Source organism: Rhagoletis zephyria, unplaced genomic scaffold (assembly GCF_001687245.7).
Source record: "Rhagoletis zephyria isolate East Lansing unplaced genomic scaffold, Rhagoletis_zephyria_1.1 Rzeph_scaffold_00578, whole genome shotgun sequence".
Lineage (NCBI taxonomy): Eukaryota > Metazoa > Arthropoda > Insecta > Diptera > Tephritidae > Rhagoletis > Rhagoletis zephyria.
In genome coordinates this window covers 216939-225722 of record NW_016157662.1, presented here as the reverse complement: position 1 = coordinate 225722, position 8784 = coordinate 216939, and positions in this window count along the sequence as shown.

Genomic DNA, 8784 nt, shown 5'->3' with positions numbered 1-8784 from the left:
GTCACATGAAAGGGAGTCGCCCTGTCTGAAACCCCGTTTTGTGGCGAACGGCTCGGAGAGGTCTTTCCCAATTCCGACGGAGCTGGTGGTATTGCTCAACGCCATTTTACACAGCCGTATGAGTTTTGAGGGGATGCCAAATTCAGACATAGCGGTGTATAGGCAACTCCTTTTAGTGCTGTCAAAAGCGGCTTTAAAGTCGACAAATAGGTGGTGAGTATCGATCCTTTACTCGCGGGTTTCCCAAGATTTGGCGTATTGTGAATACCTGGTGTATGGTGGATTTGCCAGGTCTAAAGCCACACTGATAAGGCCCAATCAGTTCATTGACGGTGGTTTTCAGTCTTTCACACAATACCCTCGATAAGACCTTGTATCCTATGCTTAGAAGGCTGATCCGGTGGTAGTTGGCGCGAATGGCGGGGTCACCTTGCTTGTGGATTGGGCAGAGCACACTTAAATTCCAGTCGTCGGGCATGCGTTCATCTGACCATATTCTGCACACGAGTTGATGCATGCACCTTATCAACTCCTCGCCGCCGTAATTGAATAGCTCAGCTCGCAGGCTCTCAGTTCCAGTGGCTTTGTTGTTTTTCAGCCGCGTTATTGCTATACGTACCTCGTCATAGTCAGGCGGTGGAACGTCGACTCCATCATCATCGACTGCGGGCTCGGGTTCTTCTTCTCCACAACTTTCCGCGCTGCTACCATTTAGTAGGACGGAATAGTGTTCCCTCCATAATTTAAGTGCGCTCTGGACATCAGTTACTAGGTCGCCATTATTGTTCTTACAGGAGTACGCCCCGGTCTTGAAACCTTCCGTAAGTCGCCTGACTCTCTGGTAAAATTTTCGGGCATTCTTCCTGTTGGCCAGCATTTCAAGCTCTTCACACTCACGTATTTCTGGCTGTCTGTTCTGATTGCAGCTTTTCGACGTTAAGCTTTCCATGCATATTTGGGCGCACATTTTTTGCTGCACAGAGGCGGGTGCGTATCTTGGCTGCAACAAGAGGGTGGTCCGAGTCGATGTTAGGGCCTCGGAGTGTGCGTACGTCTAAAACACGGGAAGCGTGCCTTCCGTCTATCACAACATGATCGATTTGGTTTCACGGTTTTCGATCCGGAGACAGCCACGTAGCTTGATGGAACTTTTTATGCTTGAACCTAGTACTGCAAGCTACTATGTTTCGGGCCCCGGCGAAGTCGATCAGCCTCAATCCGTTGTCGGACGTTTCGTCGTGGAGGCTGAACTTTCCGACGGTGGTTTCAAAGATCCCTTCCTAACCCACCCTGCCATTGGAGTCGCCAAGCACGATTTTGATATCATCCTTTACATGGCAGCTGTAGCAGACGTCGCAAGGCCCCAGACATTGCTTGCCTTGCCCCGTCCAACGCATTTCTTGGATGGCGGTGATGTCAGCTTTTGTCCTTACGAGGACGTCATCCAGCCGGGCAGCGGCACCTTCCCCATTAAGGGTCCGGACATCCCAGGTGCATGCCCTCATATCGTCGTCCTTTAAACGTTTGCCGTGGTCGTCATCATAAGGGGGGGGGGGTCTCATCCGAGGCTTTGCCTTGCTTCTTCACTGGAAGTGGTTTTACGTGGCACAACCCATTGCTGGGACGCAGGTGGTTTCGCAACCAAATACACGTTTATATAGCGAGCCGCTTGCTCCAAGCAGACACCCGCTTGCAGCCGCACCTACTGGTGAACAGACGCTGCAGACTTCAGTGAGCCCTTAAACCGAATAAGTCGGAGTGGCCCCACCGAAGCTCCCTATCTTTCTGCCGTGACCCAAGACTCCACTCGGATTGGATACCGCATCTCGCACATGGGTTGCTCACGATGCCCAGAGTGCGCGAACGAGGACGCAAGAGTCGGAATTGAGTATAGCCATGCAACTGTAACTGCATACCCAGCGCAACGACTATACGCCATTGCACTCCCATTTGCATACGTACTAGCACAATATTTGAAAAGTAGGAAAAAGATGTTAAGATGTTAAGGACAAGATTAAGATTATTTTTTTTCTTGCTCAAAAGAAAACTTAGGTATTTTTCTTTAAGAGTTTTGAGGTCGCTTAGTGGGATGCGACTTGTTTATCTATTAAAATTGGTAACTGGAAACAGCGGTTTTTCTAATTTTTAATTTCTAATATATGTATGGCCTAAGTGTTTCTGAAACCTGAAAATAAAACTTATATAAAAAAATCGATACAATTACCTTTCCAACGCTATATAACAAGCAACTAAGTTTTATACCTTCTACACTATAATATCCACAATATGTACACCTCTGGAATAAAATAACTGTTTTTCTATAGAATTGGTGAAAATTTTTAACTTTTTTTAAATTTTTTTAGAATAGTATTTAATATATAATTTAATAAATAGATACATAAAAAGTATACAAGATAGTTAATTTTCTAACAGCCAGCCTTCAATCCACCTTATTTTCCACCTTTCTTTGTGGCTTTTTTCGTCAATCGTTTCTAAGGGTTACTGGGTTCTGCTGTTGATTTCACTTCGGGTTTCGCTTTTGAAAAGAAATCACATTGGGTAGGGGAAGAAAACTTCCATCGCCAATCGGTATGAAAGCATGATATTGAGCGGTACCATCAGTTGTCACTGCAGCATCGAATCTGCTCTTCAGTGATCTAGCAGTTTCATCATGATCATCTTTGCTACTAAAAATTATTTCAGTTTCCTTACAATAATTCTTTGCCCACCAGAATAAAGCTATCGCATCTAAGATACGAGCATTTCTTTTGATATTTGCTCCTATACCATCACATGCTCCTTTACGATGAGCACTAGGATGAAAATGCCATTCAGCTGGTATTTCGAAATCTGTTTCATGAGCCATAAGATTAGCGAAGCTATTTTTGTTTTTAAAATGCTGACGAGCTCCGTCCGAAACGTAGTATACCTTCGCTACTGTGAATTCGGATTTTAGATAATTTAGTATTATCTTCTGGTACTCATAAACAACAACGGCGCCATGCTTCAAATCGTCGGATATGATACTTGTAGGTTCCAGTTTTCCATCTTTCATGTAGTACATAACTATTGTGGATATAGTTGCTTTGTCGTTATTGAAATGGAATGCTTGTATGGCATTCTGGATAACATATTTATAGTTCTCTACGAAATGGAAGGAAATAACGAATTCGCCTGCCTTCAAATGTACCTTCAAATTTTCGCATAATGACCACTGCTCCTTGACTGGAAAGTCATGGGTTCTCAAGTTTACCAATCCGGTACACATTTCTTCCACAAAATCGTCCACACTTAAGATCAACGTTTTCAACGTGCACCTTTCAGACTACAGCCAAGGTTGAAATTTGACCTCCTCCACAACTTCTCGGTCAAAAGACTTGATCAAATTCTCTTTGATGAACGTGATTCCCGGGCAATTTAAGCATTCACCCATGTGGCAAGAAGTTGATGCATAAGGACACATTGTCAATTTAAGGAAATCACTGTAACTGTTTAAATCTTCCGGCAAATCATTTGTTAAATAATTCAAGTTGATTTCCTTCAACATCAGCTTCAAATTTTCATGATAAATGCAAACGCATACTGTATGAGTTCCGCTGCTTCCTGCCAAAACGCAATGTTTTGGCCTGAGCTGGGTAAATTTTGTGAATCCAATTTTAATATCCTCGTGATCGGATTGAAAGCTCGCGAATAGCTCATTCAGGTTGCAGAGAATTATCCTCTTCTGCATTTGAACCTTCTTACCGTCAATTCGTACAGACACCCAGTCTTTCATCCCTGACATCAGGCTACTAGTCACTAGAGCTTCAGTTTTGCACTCTAAATGCTTTCCTTTCTTTGCTTTTGGGAGTGTGAGTATGCCATGCTCTGCAACTAATTTTTTAGCAATCCTGGCTTTTTTTCAGATGTTCCAAACTCAGCCATTGTTTTTGCGCGACTCCATGTCGGTGGAGCAAGCGTGAGAAGTTGAATTTGTTCTGCTCTACTAGTTGAAGTTTTGTACTCCCTCGATATTGCAAGCATGGGTGTAGCCAGGTATTCCAAATGTTTGCATAGATATTCAAAAATAGTACCACGAAATGCTTGCTTGATAATTTCGGCCCCCCTAAGTTTCAAGGTTTTTCCTATATATATACTGTATAACAAATTATACTCCCAACGCTAACAAAATAATTAGTAAATTGATTTAAAAAGTGGATATGTGGATCATCCGGTTCTGTATCAAGTTATTCTCTCTAACTTCAAAGCACTTCCATTTAAAAAGGGTAAAAATCTGGCTGCAGTCGACAATGAGAAAAAATAGTTCAATTGTTTATTACTTTGTCTTTAGGTTTGTGTCTTTTCTAAGCGTACACCGAAAGTTTTGTATCACAGAACCGATCTGAGATTATTGAGAAAACTATAGACCGGTTGGGTGAACAGCCAAGACGTTTACTTCTTAAGTGTGACAAAACAAAATCAAGTAATACATTTATTTAGCATAAATGAATATACCAGCATAAAAAATCTGCATACTCAAAATGTTTAATACGTCCCCATATTTATACATACCTATGTATATAATTTAAGAGACGATATTTCGCTGCAAAGCAATGATTATAAATTATTAGTTTACCTTACAAAATTGCGGGGGAATATTACAGAGTATACGGAAAAAAGTTTATTTTTTACATTTTTTATTTCGAATAACGTCTGGTCCGGCTATTTGGTTTACTATACAGGTATGTAGAGCTATGAATTTAAAAAAAACATCAGGGTTTAGTTGAGATATTCGCTTTTGACCACTATGTTTTGTACATTTCCCAGTACTGCAAAGCTTTTGACTGCCATTCAACTGGGAGTGGCCCGCGTGCGCTGGGTTTGGGTCCCGCCACGTTAAAACCCTTCCCAATGAAAAACAACACATGCCTCGGATGATACCCCTTTCTTTTGATGACGATCGCGGAAAACAAAGGAAGGACTATGATTTTAGGGTATGCACTTGGAATATCCGAACCCTTAATTGGGATGGTGCCTCTGCCCGGCTGGTTGATGTCCTAGGGAAAATAAAGGCTGACATCACCGCCATCCACGAAATGCGATGGACGGGGCGAGGAAGGTAAGCGTGGAGCTTTGCGACGTCTACTACAGTTGCCACGCAAAGGAGTGCAATTCGGTGTTGGATTTGTGGTGGGAGAGAGAGTGAACGCCGACTCTAGTGGACGAGAGTCTAGCCACAATCCGCATCAAAGCGAGATTCTTCAACATCTCATTCATATGTGCCAATGCCCCGATGGAAGAGAGGAACGAGGCATCCAAGGCTTTGTTAGCTTAAAGCGTACATATTAACTGAGGGTGATCGACTTCTCCGGGGCCCGAAATTTTGCAGTATGTATAAGTGGGTTATAGCAGATCCATCAAGCTACATGGATGTCTCCACGTCGGAAAACGGGAAACCAAATCGAGCACTTTTCGACCCTTTTGAATGGCAGATGCACTGAAAGAAGTGGAGAAGGCGAACCCGAGGTCCCAGTCGATGATGATGGAGTCGATATCCCAGCTCCTGACTATGACGAAAAGTGCCAAAGCTGCTTGAGCTGACGGCCTGTCAGCTGAGCTATTTAATTACGATGGAAAGGAGGTAATAAGGTGTATGCCCGATGACTGGAATTCAAGTGCGCTCTGCCCAATCCACAAGAAAGGCGACCCCGCCATGCGTGCCAACTACCGCGGGATCAGCCTTCTAAGCATAGGTTGCAAGGTCTTATCGAATGTATTTTATACCATAGACCAGCTATTCACAATACGCCAAATCTTGGAAAAGACCCGCGAGAAAATGATCGGCACTCACCACCTATTTGTCGACTTTAAAGCCGCTTTCAACAGCACTAAAAGGAGTTTCGTATATGCCGCTATGTTTGAATTTGGCAGCCCCTCAAAACTCATACGGCTGTGTAAAATGGCGTTGAGCAATACCACCAGCTCTGCTCTGTGGCCGTTCGCCCCCAGACGGGGTTTCAGACAGGGCGACTCTATTTCATGTGACTTCTTTAATCTGATGTTGGAGAAGATAATAAGATCTGCAGAACTGAACCGCTCAGGAACAATTTACTACAAGAGCGTGCAATTGCTGGCTTATGCCGATGACATCGACATCATCGGTAACAAAAACCGCGAAGTCTGTTCTGCCTTTTCCAAGTTGGATAGGGAAGCAAAGCGAATGGGTCTGGTGGTAAACGCGGACAAGACGAAGTATCTCCTGTAAACAAACAAACAGTTAGCACATTCGCGCCTTGGCACCCACGTCACTGTTGACAGTTACAGTTTCGAGAAAGTGGAGAATTTCAGCATGGAAATCCAACGCAGAATCGCTCTTGCCAACAAGTACTGCTTTGGACTGAGTAGGCAATTCAGGAGTAAAGTCTTCTCTCGACGTACGAAAACCACACTATAAGGCACTCATCATGCCCGTGCTGGTATATGGCGAATTAAAATACAGCGGCTCAACTGGCTTGACCATGTCGTTCGAATGGACACCGACGCCCCACCTCTGAAAGTATTCTGGCTTCGCTTGGCATTTCCAATTGGCGTCAGTTGGCCAAAATCTCTTTGGTGGTTACAGCGTCAAATAAGAATAAGAAGAAGAGAATAGATCTATAACCTTATCAGTCACACAGTGTTAAAATCCCAACGAATTCCTTGACGGTGGTACCGGGAGGGGAACGGTTCATGACGGTAGGAAGTTTAGTTTGGGTTAAAGTCTCACACTGACGGGGTTAGGCTTTCGATGCTTCCTCCTCGTAAAATAAACATGCTCAGTAAAAAGTTAACAATTTAAATCGACGAATAGTTCTATATCAACTTTTGTGAACATCTGTTTATTTGTTTTTTGTACAACATATTTACCTCTATTGGTTACAATAATTTTAAGCTATAATAAACAATTTTTTAGTAAGTAAGTTATTGGTTTCGATTTTTTTTTATATGGACCCCCCTCCCCCCCTAAATTTCGTTCTGGCCACGCCCATGACTGCAAGTCCGGTAGTTAAGGATGATTAAGATTTTTCGTAGTCTAACACAGCAGGTATTCGGTTTTGTGCATCCAAATATTTTGCAGAATTTTGAGTAATATATTTGCACACCTACTAGCACAATATTTGAAAAGTATGAAGAAGATAGGTTTTCCCGGTAGTTAAGGATGATTAAGATTTTTCGTTGTACCAAACCCTTTCTCAATAAATATGCATACCTACTCGCGTAACCTAAAAGTTGCTATAATAAATCAGCTATAGTTTATGAAGGCAGTGTATGGTCATTCTGAAGACCAGTTTTTTAGAAACAGTATTAAAATAAAGACGTGTGTTATTTACATAATTAATATTTTCAATGGCTATGGCTCATAAAAAGGCTAAGCTTGATAAAGAAATTTTTGCTTTAATCCCTTCAACAAAAAACACGTATCTTCAGATACACGACGGCTTTCTGACGGCTTAATATCAAAATTCCCTACGTTATCAAAACGGATCCGAATTTGTGGATCGTGCAGGAAAGAGCTAAGCAAATTTAAGGAATTACCGGCTTCGAAAAGTAACGAGCCTTGTGAAGACGTTATTCTAGATGGAGACGATAATGATTCTGAGAATGATGACCGAATTTCCGATGACGATGGTTCCAACTTTACTGAAGAAAATATGAGTTCAAAGGATGAGTGCCAAAACCAATACCACAAGGATCCAGTAAAAGTCCTTGAGCAAATAAAAGAAAAGTACAAAACTTCAACTAGTAGAGCAGAACAAATTCAANATGACCGAATTTCCGATGACGATGGCTCCAACTTTACTGAAGAAAATATGAGTTCAAAGGATGAGTGCCAAAACCAATACCACAAGGATGCAGTAAAAGTACTTGAGCAAATAAAAGAAAAGTACAAAACTTCAACTAGTAGAGCAGAAAAAATTCAACTTCTCACGCTTGCTCCACCGACATGGAGTCGCGCAAAAACAATGGCTGAGTTTGGAACATCAGAAAGAAAAGCCAGGATTGCTAAAAAATTAGTTGCAGAGCATGGCATACTCACACTCCCAAAAGCAAAGAAAGGAAAGCCTTTAGAGTGCAAAACTGAAGCTCTAGTGACTAGTCGCCTGATGCCAGGGATGAAAGACTGGGTGTCTGTACGAATTGACGGTATGAAGGTTCAAATGCAGAAGAGGATAATTCTCTGCAACCTGAATGAGCTATTCGCGAGCTTTCAATCCGATCACGAGGATATTAAAATTGGATTCACAAAATTTACCCAGCTCAGGCCAAAACATTGCGTTTTGGCAGGAAGCAGCGGAACTCATACAGTATGCGTTTGCATTTATCATGAAAATTTGAAGCTGATGTTGAAGGAAATCAACTTGAATTATTTAACAAATGATTTGCCGGAAGATTTAAACAGTTACGGTGATTTCGTTAAATTGACAATGTGTCCTAATGCACCAACTTTTTGCCACATGGGTGAATGCTTAAATTGGCCGGGAATCACGTTCATCAAAGAGAATTTGATCTAGTCTTTTGACCGGGAATTTGTGGAGGAGGTCAAATTTCAACCTTGGCTGTAGTCTGAAAGGTGCACGTTGAAAACGGTGTACCGGATTGGTAAACTTGAGAACCCATGACTTTCTAGTCAAGGAGCAGTGGTCATTATGCGAAAATTTGAAGGTACATTTGAAGGCAGGCGAATTCGTTATTTCATACGATTTCGCAGAGAACTATAAATATGTTATCCAGGATGCCATACAAGCATTCCATTTCAATAACGAC